The following is an 11318-nucleotide window of genomic DNA, read 5'->3' as shown; positions in this document are numbered from 1 at the left end:
ACAGGACTTCAACATACAATTGAATAGTACATTAATAATAGTAAATCGGTATGCCTCTCGAATTTATTAATAGCACGAAAAAGATGTATCTGTTATAGCAAGAATGGTATATGTTAACTTACCCCGCATCCTCGCATTTTGTCCTGGATGCATTCAATTCGATAATGTTCTCAGTCTTCGTCAAGTCACCAAAAGGTATCTGGAAAGATTTGAAATATACTCTAATGGAAGCAATGACCATGTCTCGAGCGGAGCATCGAGACTTGAGTTGTGATTGGATCCTTTCCATCATGATATGGACTGGAACTTGACGTCTTCACCACAAAAGCGACCGGTGGTATCATCACTCTACCCAATAAAGCAACCTCGAAATGCCCAGGTAACTATCTGTGTAAACAATTTGAAGCTGTATCAGTTACTTTTTCAATCAGGATGTTGTCTCAAATCATCCTGATTATGTTGGAATAAAATTATATGCTTGGTTTTTGGCGAGATACATCATTATATTCTCTCAATGCCCATTCCTTGAAGTACTGCCATTACGACCAGATAGTTCAAATGATTCCACAAGATGCGCAATCACGACCATCCATCACTTTTTCTGTCCATACTACTATAATGATTTATACTTACACCAGAAGGGGCCTCCGGCGCAGGATTCATTCCGACAAATAGAACATTTACTTTCAAAGGCATCTTCTCGATGTACTCCTTGTGTTGTGACCAAGCGTACTTTAAAGGATTGAAGATGTACCTGATAGTCACTGGTGTTGTTCTTCGAAAGGGGATAACAGCTTTCAAAGTTCCATCCTCCTTGGATAAATATATTATAGAGGTTGCCTAAAGAATATATATGTTATAAAAACTTCGGCGCATCACCTTGACTTCATCTTTCAATGATTCTTCGAGATCATTCTTGAGGCGTTTCATGATTTTCTTATACTTCACACGGACACTGTATATGATGAAATGTCAAATTCATCGTGGCGAAGAAATCGGTGATGTTTTTAGGTTCTGAACTCCCGATGAGTCCGCAAATGCAAGATTTCACGTTTCATGACGGCATTTCGTGGGAATTTCTAATAATGATTCTTTATTCAGTTTTCCGGATTATTCGAAAATTTTCTGAGCTTATAAAGTTGAATTCTCTGGTCAACACACCTGTTGTTGACTTTGATCAGACAATTGATTTTGACTAACTTTTTGGCGCCAAATTCAAAAAGGACGTCCGTTTTTCTCTATCACGTCAAGATTTTGGGTTAGGCACCTCACATTATCTCACAACCCACATATTAGCACTACTCTTAATATTATGTGATTATTGCGGAAAACGTTTCTAAAACTACAAGCAGTCGAATGTAAAGCAATTGACTTCAAATATACATTTGCACTGCTTCATTTGGTTTATTTAAACTGATATTGCTTCTACTGGACAAATAAAGTGCGAGTTTCAGGGTCCAAATTTACGCTAATGACGAATAATTCCGTAGGTTGTCTAGTTTGATACTCAGGCAATAGTCAGCTAACATATTTAAGCTCCAATCTACTCTGGTATCTTATCCCCATCATCTTCAGATGTTGGGGACATTTTATCCTTGCCCATCTCTTACTATGTCAGGGTTTTCGGGGAAATTATTAGGATATTTTAGTTTTCTTGAATGTCTGCTGTCCGACATAAACATATCGCAGTGGCACATGTGTATCAGGGTTGCATGTGCTGTGCATCCTTATGGTCTGACCACAAAAAACACAATATTTCCAAGCTGACACAGATGATCCAATAGTGCTCATTATATCGCAAAGATTCAATGTTTCTATATTAGTCTCAATGTTTCTGTATTATTCACGAAGACTAACAGATTGTGCACTTGTTACTGCACCTAAGACGTTGCCACATGAGGATATTTTTTTAATTACCCATAGGCATTTGCCATTCACTTCAGTAGTAAATCGGGATTCCTGACTCCGCCAGTAATCCATGGTGACAGTATCATGCAAATTCCAGCATCAGGGCAATACAAAAAGCTACCGAAAGTAGGCCGATGAAAAAAAGGCTGATTCTCCTGATCGAAAGTGAGTCACCTTCTCCACCTTGCCAATGAATATTTTCTCACTACGTAAGGATGTTAAAAGTTCCAAAAAATTATATTGCAAGTCCCGTAGCTTACGTCAGATCAATAAATTGTGTTGATGGACTACTCGACGCTCCGAATCATCTTCGATTTCCAAAATATTCATCATTAGGTCTGCTATCACTAAATCTTCATCTTTATTCAAATTATTGAGTATATAGCAGTTTCAAGTTACACTGGATAATCTGAATGGGGCATTGGTTATATAGCTGATAGTAAATGTATTGTTCATTTTTCTTGCCATATCCTGCAGTTTGCATTAAATATGTGTGTGACATATCCTGGGATGGTTGCATCCTCTAACCAAAAATTGGTGAAAGTATCGGCCTAAATCGATACCTGTGCCCTTTCTCCTAATAATTCAATTGAGCCCTTGGCGATATAACTACAAGTGCGGATTTTGATATGGTATGGAAAAGTAATATGGCTAAATTCGTGAAAATACGCATATTTTGAGCATATGTCGTAGAGCAAAGACTTGACGCGATAAAAGAAAACCAGTGGAATTTTTGGAATCAGCACCCCAAAATTAGCCTAAATTAAGTGCAAAATCAAAGTCAAAAACTTTTCGTACAAAATTGTTGCCCAGTGTTGTCGATAAAGGCGATTATCGTGTTCCTTGGGATTTGACAATCAAGGATTAGAGAAACCAGTGCATCGCAGCGCATAAAGTTAAGTGAAATCTCGTTATTCACCAAACCCTAGCAAATTACTGATGATAGTTATCTTTAAAAACTGCGTATACGCTGCGTAACATTCATACGCGCAACTATTTCCGATAATGACCGTGACGAGTGTAGAGCGATATATGCATGCGGCCCGCGGGCCGCGTGTTGAAACCCCATAGCCCTACGTACTATACATAGGGTTACATTTTAAGAAAATGGTGTTTTAAAACTGTTTGTTTAAACCTTTGTTTTAATAAAATGACTTCCCAAAATCATTTTTTTCAAACAATATATAATTATGCCATAACTCTGCAAATGCTTAAAAAACTTGTAGTATGAGCCTACAGATGATTTGCTTCCTATATATTAGTCGACGTATACGATTTGGAATGGTTGGAGCCCTCGAAATCGTCGTCGGGTGAACAGTTTCAGCAAGTAAATATAGATCATTGGTACGGAATTGGGTATTCTGATGATGATGACCGCCGATCGTAAAAATTATGCATAACGACGTAGTCCTGTTTTAATATATTTTTTATCCGTTTAATACGGTGGTCGCAAGCCCTTTTCGTTAGAATAGCCATTTTTACCCTATGTTCTCAATCGTCAATGTCAATCCATTGTGACGTCACAATGCAAGATTCGTGACTTCATGGCTAAAAAACAAACGAAAACAAAACAATATATATCATGTTTTAAACAAGGGCCTTGATTTTGTTGTTTGTGGTATTCGCCGTGCTTTTCGACTACAACGGTCATTTACACCAGACATATATCCTCTTCTACGATTCCATAACCGCCCACTTGAAGCACGGCCCACTATAGGTCGTTAAAGACACTGCTTGCGGGGATCAGATTACTAGGAGGAGCCTGGATTAATCTCTCACACTTGGACGGAAAATTGGAAGCCGACCTCGGTCGGACTCGAATCCTCAATCTATTCGTCTTGCAGCAGCGGATCGTTTCAATTACCATATTTCGTCTCTGGGTGGAATATAGTAAACAATTATATTACGTAATGGATTTACTTGGACGAAGTCAATACAAAATTATATACAAACAACTCATGCTTGTATTAAATTAATTTCCATTATATTTTTTGGTGTGTATATAGGTCATTTTTTTCCGCCAACATAACATTACTGACGGTGTCGGTGGTCATACTGAACTTGAAGAGAAAATTCATGCCATTCAAGCAGCTAGTTATATGCAACCCATTATTATTGCTACACTTCAGGCCACATTGAGGTTGAACTCGTCACATTCGTCACAATTTCGTCACATTCGGTAATAACACATCCGCGTATAACCCATGCCAACGAAACACACCGAATTGGAATACCAAAGCATAGACTGAAGCACCTGCAGTGATAGGGTAGTAGATATTCCAATTTGTTGTCTTTCGGAATAATGCAAAGATCTACATTCGATTCTGAGCCAAGATCATTGAATATACCGCCGGCGAGGGCGTCTCGCACGAGAACCATGGCCTTCTCTTTCTGAAATCAGAACTTGGTAAGAATATCAATCGACACAATAAATGGCCAAAGATTGATGCGATCCACATCGTCGAATTCGCAGATTCAGATGAGTTGACAGGATTGTGCTCCATCAGAGTATTTCAAAACACTACTATCGACACAAATTCAGTTAAATTGGGTTACCATACGTCCTCCTTTAGGATGATTTGTCCTCCTTTTTCGGTTTTCTGAAAATGTCCTCCGAGGACGCCTAAATGTCCTCCCCTTTGATATTTTGTCCTCTTTTTTTAGAATTTTTGGTTGAACTAAGGGCAAAATTTGACCGAGATACCATAAAATAGCACACTGAACTGACGCTCAGGCGGGACTGGCAGGTATTTTGGGAGCTGAGCGAAAGTTGACCTTTTTTTTAGTCAACCGACTGCGAAGTGAGAAAACTTGAGTAAATTTTCAGGATTCTCCACCGGTATTCTAAGTTTGAAAATTTTGACAGAGTGTCCTGCTTTCCCGATTCCAAAATATGGTAACCCTACTGTTAAAGCGTCTCAACAACCCCTTGTCTCACGATAACTGAATATGTTTTGGAAGATTGACATAACTTGTAGTTTCAATAGTTATAATGCGTTGGTCGTTAGAAATCTTGCAATTTTGGAAGGAACGCCCGTCGATTAGTTACTAAAAGTGTACAACCTCTTGGCCAAATCTACTCTTTGAAAATACTTGAGTACTTTTAGGGTGCCTGGGAATTTTCACTTCTAGTTGAGTATAAATTTATTTCTCTCCTACTTGACTAACATTAATTACATTGACCATCTCTTTCAGTAACTATACCTGACCACTTACCACCCGCCACGAGAACATTGTTTCTCTCCTTGCACCGTAAATTATATTGCTTAGTTATCCAATAGGTGTCTACAAATAACTATTTATCTTACCTTCATATCTGACCTGTAACCAGCTTTCAACGTTGCTATCCCAGCCAACGATCCCGATCCTGAAAAGAAATTAGGGGTCACTTTGCCAGAACCATCGCTACTGCCATAAATGGATTACTTGAGAGCATGGAATGTAACTCCACTATAGATTTCGACACATGAGAGAAACCGATGACACAAAATGGGCATTTATGAGATCATTTAAGGCCAAGGAAGTTTATATGACCGGTTGATAGTAAAATGAGATCAACGGAAAGTACTGTAAAAATATATACCTATGATAAAATACGCGAGCTTTTCTGTAGATGCGGGAGTAGTGATGCTTGTTAGATAAGGTTCGGAATTCTCAACTCCCCCAAGGACCATGGTGGCCTTGACGTGTCCCTATCAAAAATGAAAGTCGACGGTTCGCTAAGAATGTGTGATTCTCACGGTACAATATGTCCTACTTCGAAGGTACTGGGGCGTTCGTTGATTATTCCTTGATAGTGACTCAAGTACTCTTTCAACATTTCGTCGGCAGTCGATACCGGTGATTTCTCATTCCCACTGTTCATTCGACGAAGAGAAGGATCCGAAAGAAAAAGATTCGACGCGATTACATTTGTTGTCATCTTGGTTTCTCCTGCCGAACCGACCGAACAACTGTGAAATATGAAAGCGGTTACTTGAGAGTTCTCATTGATAAAGCCTTACAGATATCGCTAATTAGAATATTTGCACGGTGCATGAACGTCGGCAGTGGTTCAGTGACATGGTAGACATCTCATGACTGAATAACGAACGCTGATCGCGCTAATACAGCTTCAAATTGAAACGAAAATTATTTTGCAAGTAGCGAAACAAATTTGCAAGTGAAACTGTCAGTAACCTTGCTAACCCCGATGCAACTAATTCCAAATTATTCTCTCTCCTCAGGGATGTGTAAACGAATCACTGATTCGAAATAGAAGCGAATCAAGTTTTTATGCCGTATGAATAAGATCAACAAGAATGACATTGTTTTCACAGCCGTTTGGATTGACAGGTCCTAATAACAGGTATACCTAGTAAATACGACTTGTACGAGGCGATCTCGCTCCCAGACATTCTGTCCCGCAACCAGGATAATTGAGCTACATTTCAACTCTAAATTTGAACTCAAACGAAGGGCCTTGATGGACCAAAAGGGGTCCAAAAGTACACAAATGTGAGAAACCATTGCTTACGCCTCACAAAGGCGCTGTTAGTAGGGATGATGTGAACGCGAGGTACAAGCTCGCGTTGTGCGTGCGAATCTCGTACATTCGGAGGTACACGAGCGCAAAATAAACTTGGTAGGTTCTGCACTGTGAACCTTTTTATATATTGTAATTTTTCACTTGATTATAACATATTTGGTTGGATTTTTTCTTCTGCTAAGGTCGGCAGATACAAAATCATAATAAACAATATCGGACTGGTGTATGTGAAGACTATAGTTTAAAAAAACACCATAAATACCACACGCACAACAACAACAACTCTACACCCAGGTAGTCAGCGAATTGTGCTTACTCAACTAATCAATTATTGCAATCAACGAAATTGATAGCAAGAATATATCGTTGTCTGATGTAAAAAATATAGGAGGCGAATAGGTAGAGTTGCATTTAAATCTAACGATGTTTTAAAATAATATGCTTCAAACATGTTTTAAACAAATGCCTGTTAAATAATGTATTTTTCAACACTATATATAATTATACCATAATTGTGTATATACTTTCGAAAAACATGTATATTGAACCTGCGGACGGTTTGCGGCCAATATAGCCTAGTTGACGTTTACGATATAGAGTGACTGCCAGGGTTGTGGGGTGGCTGAATTATATCGCCGACTCCAACTCCGACTCCGACTCCAGACATTGTCAATACACCGACTCAAATTTCGACATCCGACTCCCGAGTCTTTAAATTCACCCACTCCGGGGTCGACTCCAACTAGTTTACCCTAACAATGCGGTAAATTCACTATGAAAACTATATGTCACAGCGATGCTTTAAAATTACTTTCATATAACCATTGAACCTATGCAAACATATTATTCACGATGGCACGTACAACTGTGTCATTGTGGCATAGCTCGAAATAGTCACTGTAATAAACATGGAAGTATTTATTTCGAAATATCCTCACTTTTTTCATATCTAATTAGTTTTCATAACAAAACACAAGCCTCGGATATTCTCTAATATGTATGAATCATTCAAACATGATATATATCCCATCCCTGTATAATTAAAATGCGGATAAAAACAATAACAGTGTAGCCCTTGTGCATAAGTCAGCAAATAATACAGAGAGCTGTACAAATTTTCTCGCTACACACTATGTTGATGACGAACACACACTTTCTCACTACTAATAAACGTTGATCAGAAACGAAGTTTAGGAAGTGGTCAAGTATGTCAAAAATCACTTAGCCACGTATTGATGGACTAGGACAATGCTTGCACTTTTTATTAAAGATTTGTTCGACCCAGCAAGCAGCTGAGTTAGAAATATTTTTGATTTTGTCAAGTGGGAAGCAGCGTTTAGTTGTATTTGCATCAATTTTACAAGTGATGTTGTCACTTACAACACCAAACGATTAATTTACTCTTTCACAGTATCATGGGAAAATATTAAAAATTGCAACAATTTCTGATTGAATCGGAAATTTGCGTTAGTCACGAAGATGCATCTTGAAATGTTCTTACTCTATGCAACTGAACTGAATTGCAATTTACAAAAAATGTCTACTGTTCATCAATATCGTTACTGATATTAGTGATTGTTTGTAACTACCTATCCATTTTATTCATTATGAGCAATTTTAAGAGACCTGTGAAAGCACTTGAATTCATTACATGAAAGAAGTTGGAGTCGGAGTCAGGAGTCAGGAGCATTTTCATAAACTCCGACCCCGACTCCTGCAAGTATTTTGTCACGACGCCTACTCCACTGCCCTGGTGACTGGAACCTTCTAGATCGTCGTCGGTGCTACAATAAGTTGTTCTAAACCTGGGGCGTGCTCCCTTAAGGGCGTGAAAGCAACTGAACGGAGGGTCAACTGAAAATCTTGTTCTCGCTTAGCGCGATATACCTTTAATTCATAGTTGTTACTCAGAGTAAAGTCCTAATTTCAAATTAGACCATTAAAGGAAGAAAATCGCAATATGCATCTTCGCGATGCAGTCACAAATTGATGCAGTTTTTGTAATAATACCATGATACTGTGACAGGGTAAGGACACCGTTTGGTTTTAAAAAATTGTAAAATTGATGGAAATATAACTAAACGCTGCTTCCCACTTGACAAAATCAAAAATAGCTCAGCTTCTTGGGTCGAACAAATGATTAAGAAAGACTGCATGTCCTATTCCTTGAATTCTTGAGTAAGTGTATGTAGACTAGACATATGTTATTTCACTACTTTCTACATTTTGTTTCTTACCAATGTTTTTTAGTAGTGAGAGTGTGTGTCTGCTTGTAATCAGTATAGTGTGTAATGAAAACATTGGTATCTTACATCTCTGTATTAGTTGCTGATTCATGCACAAGAGCTACACTTCGATAGTTTTATCTACATTGTAATTGTACAGGATTGGATATATGTCATGCTTGAACGATATGATATGATATATTTGAATGATATTAGGATATTATAGAGTCCAAGTTACAATCACTTATAAAATATGAAAATGAAGACGGAGCCTACATATCGTAGGCCCCGATGAAGGATATTTAGAAAGGCATTCTTTCATGTTAATTGCATGATGAAAAATTGGCGCTGTGCCACAATGAAACAATTTTGCATGCCATCGTTAATCATATGTTTGCATAGGTTTAATGATTATATGATAGCCGTTTGAACGTCACCGTGGCATATAATTTTTGTAAATTGGTAATACTGCGGTAAGTCGGTACGTTTAAAGACTCAGGATTCCGAGTCGGAGTCGGTAAAATGAAAATGTCTGAAGTCGGAGTCGGATTTGAAGTCGATGGTAAAATTTAACGACTCCGCAGCCATGGAGGCAAGTGAGGCAGCCAGAATTATTAGCATAACATCTCCGAGCTGGAGCTGCTTTTCAAACAACCGACTCAAACTCCGGCTCTGGCTCCGAGATGCTATGCTAATAATTTTGGATTAATTAAAAAAAATATTACGGTAAACGTTCAAAAAATTAAGAATTGTTGGCTCATTGGCGCCACCTATTTTAAACTATGCATGTTCAAATTGTTGAAGTTCATATATAAAGCGGTAAGCCTGGGTATGAGAGATATGCTGTGCATTACTATATATTATGGTACGTGGTTATTCGTCATACCCGCAATTTCGTCATCAGAACAACACAGATGGCCAAGAGAGGGCTTCAAAAACTATGGATAACTATGTATTTCACAAAATGGGACTGGCGCCTATGTGAGCTAAGCGAATTAACTAATGCGTAATCAGCCAGTGCTTCTCAAACTGTGGCATACGTACCAAAGTGGTCAAAACAAGTTGCACACGATGAGAAAAAGGTTGAGAAACACTGAATTAAATGAAGGGACGACAAAGGATAGCCTAAACGTGACTGCACTTGTACATGTCGATCTTGAGGTGTAACCGCAGACGACCAACTGCCCGTTCTTTGGTGATAGCTTTTTAATCATGCGGCGAAATTCAACAGTGTGTTTTTGTGTGTGCCTACGAATTGTCATTCAAGCCTGCGCATGATCGTGTATTGCTGTAATGATCTGCGAACGTAAATAGAGAAACGCATTCCAGAACGCCGTTATAGTCCGTCAACAATTTTCGCGGTGCGAGCTAGTCAATTCGATGCCCGAACCCCATGGTGTTGGATATAATAGAGAGGAATTAGTGATTGAATGCGTGCTCTCCCGTATGTAATTATCTGTTCTGTGCATTTATTCCTGCCTCCTTCAATCAGTCGTATTCCTCAATTGTCACGTAATGTGTATAGTTCAATTAGTTACTAATACGGTGCACGGCACACCAGATTCTTAGTGGTACTAGTTCTGCATTTATTTGGTTCTGCTGAAGGAAACTTTATATTTCCAGTAAACTTGATCGACACCGGACCGACTAGTAACGAGCGTGTTTTGATGCGGTACGCAGCAATGACGTGGAGTGAATTCTCATGCGACTATGACGTTTTCGACAGTCGGTAAGAGTAATTATGACGGAGCGGGGGCAGTTTAACATTTTTACCAGCTCCATAGCCTTGGTATGCCGTGACCTAATTTTCATTTTCAAAGGGTGCCGTGAAGTAAAAAAGGGTTGAGAAGCACTGCTCTAAACCTAAAACGTACGTTAACTACGATATATCACTTGTACAGGTGGATGAATATGAGATTAGTGCAACGATTCAGAAATCCGGCTTGCCAAGTACTTAATTTTCTTATATCCGGCCCGTCGAGAGGGGAAGTTGCCCCCTGAGAGCGTTTCAAAAAGGTAGGCGATCACTTTCACGCGAACATGTGTCCCTAGCTTTAGGTCAGATAACTCATTTTCCTGTTTTTTCGTTTCGCTTTTAACTGTGTAAAGCGCGTTGAATTTCGTTTCGATTGACTAATGACCCGCTCTATATTGCGACCAATAAAATAACTTGGAACAGTGGTGATTCGATATAAGGTAGGGTTACCATACGCTCCGGCTGGGCGAAAGTTGACCTTTTTTTTTAGTCAACCACCTAGCAATGTGGAGAGAAAAACGATATTTTGAGCTCTGAGCGGTATGTTGACCTTTCTTTATAGTCAACCGATCACAAAGTGGGAAAAATTCACCGATTTTTCAGAATTCTTCTCCGGATTTGCAAGTCTCAAATTTCTGAAAAAGTGTCCTCTTTTTGGATTTCCAAAATATGGTAAGCCTAATATAAGGTGAATTTCACTATAATCGGTGCTCAAGATTGAGTAGGCTGGTCTATACTCACTACATGTTTGGAGTGATGTAATGTATTTTTGAGCGATTTCTATCATTCATAATCCTTCTGTCCTCCGTGCTGGCTCGTGCGTCTGCACCCAGAATGACACCACCTTTATAAATCAATCCGGCAATTGTTGCACCTGCCTTTACATGCTTTTCCAGATGAA

General features: G+C 38.9%; 2 long non-coding RNA genes across 3 annotated transcripts in view; one reads left to right on the top strand and one right to left on the bottom strand.

Annotated features, from left to right (window-relative positions):
- LOC145447979 (uncharacterized) overlaps positions 1-11318 on the top strand; it is a 125281-nt gene that overhangs the window by 53565 nt on the left and 60398 nt on the right. The window lies entirely within an intron of this gene.
- The window catches only part of LOC145447993 (uncharacterized), a 272776-nt gene that overhangs the window by 229596 nt on the left and 31862 nt on the right, over positions 1-11318 (bottom strand). The window lies entirely within an intron of this gene.

The sequence above is a fragment of the Botryllus schlosseri genome, chromosome 1 (assembly GCF_051294905.1).
Source record: "Botryllus schlosseri isolate E-star chromosome 1, Bs_hap1, whole genome shotgun sequence".
In the NCBI taxonomy this organism is placed as follows: Eukaryota; Metazoa; Chordata; class Ascidiacea; order Stolidobranchia; family Styelidae; genus Botryllus; species Botryllus schlosseri.
Note: the sequence above shows the minus strand (reverse complement) of the source record. Positions and strands in the feature narration are given on the sequence as shown.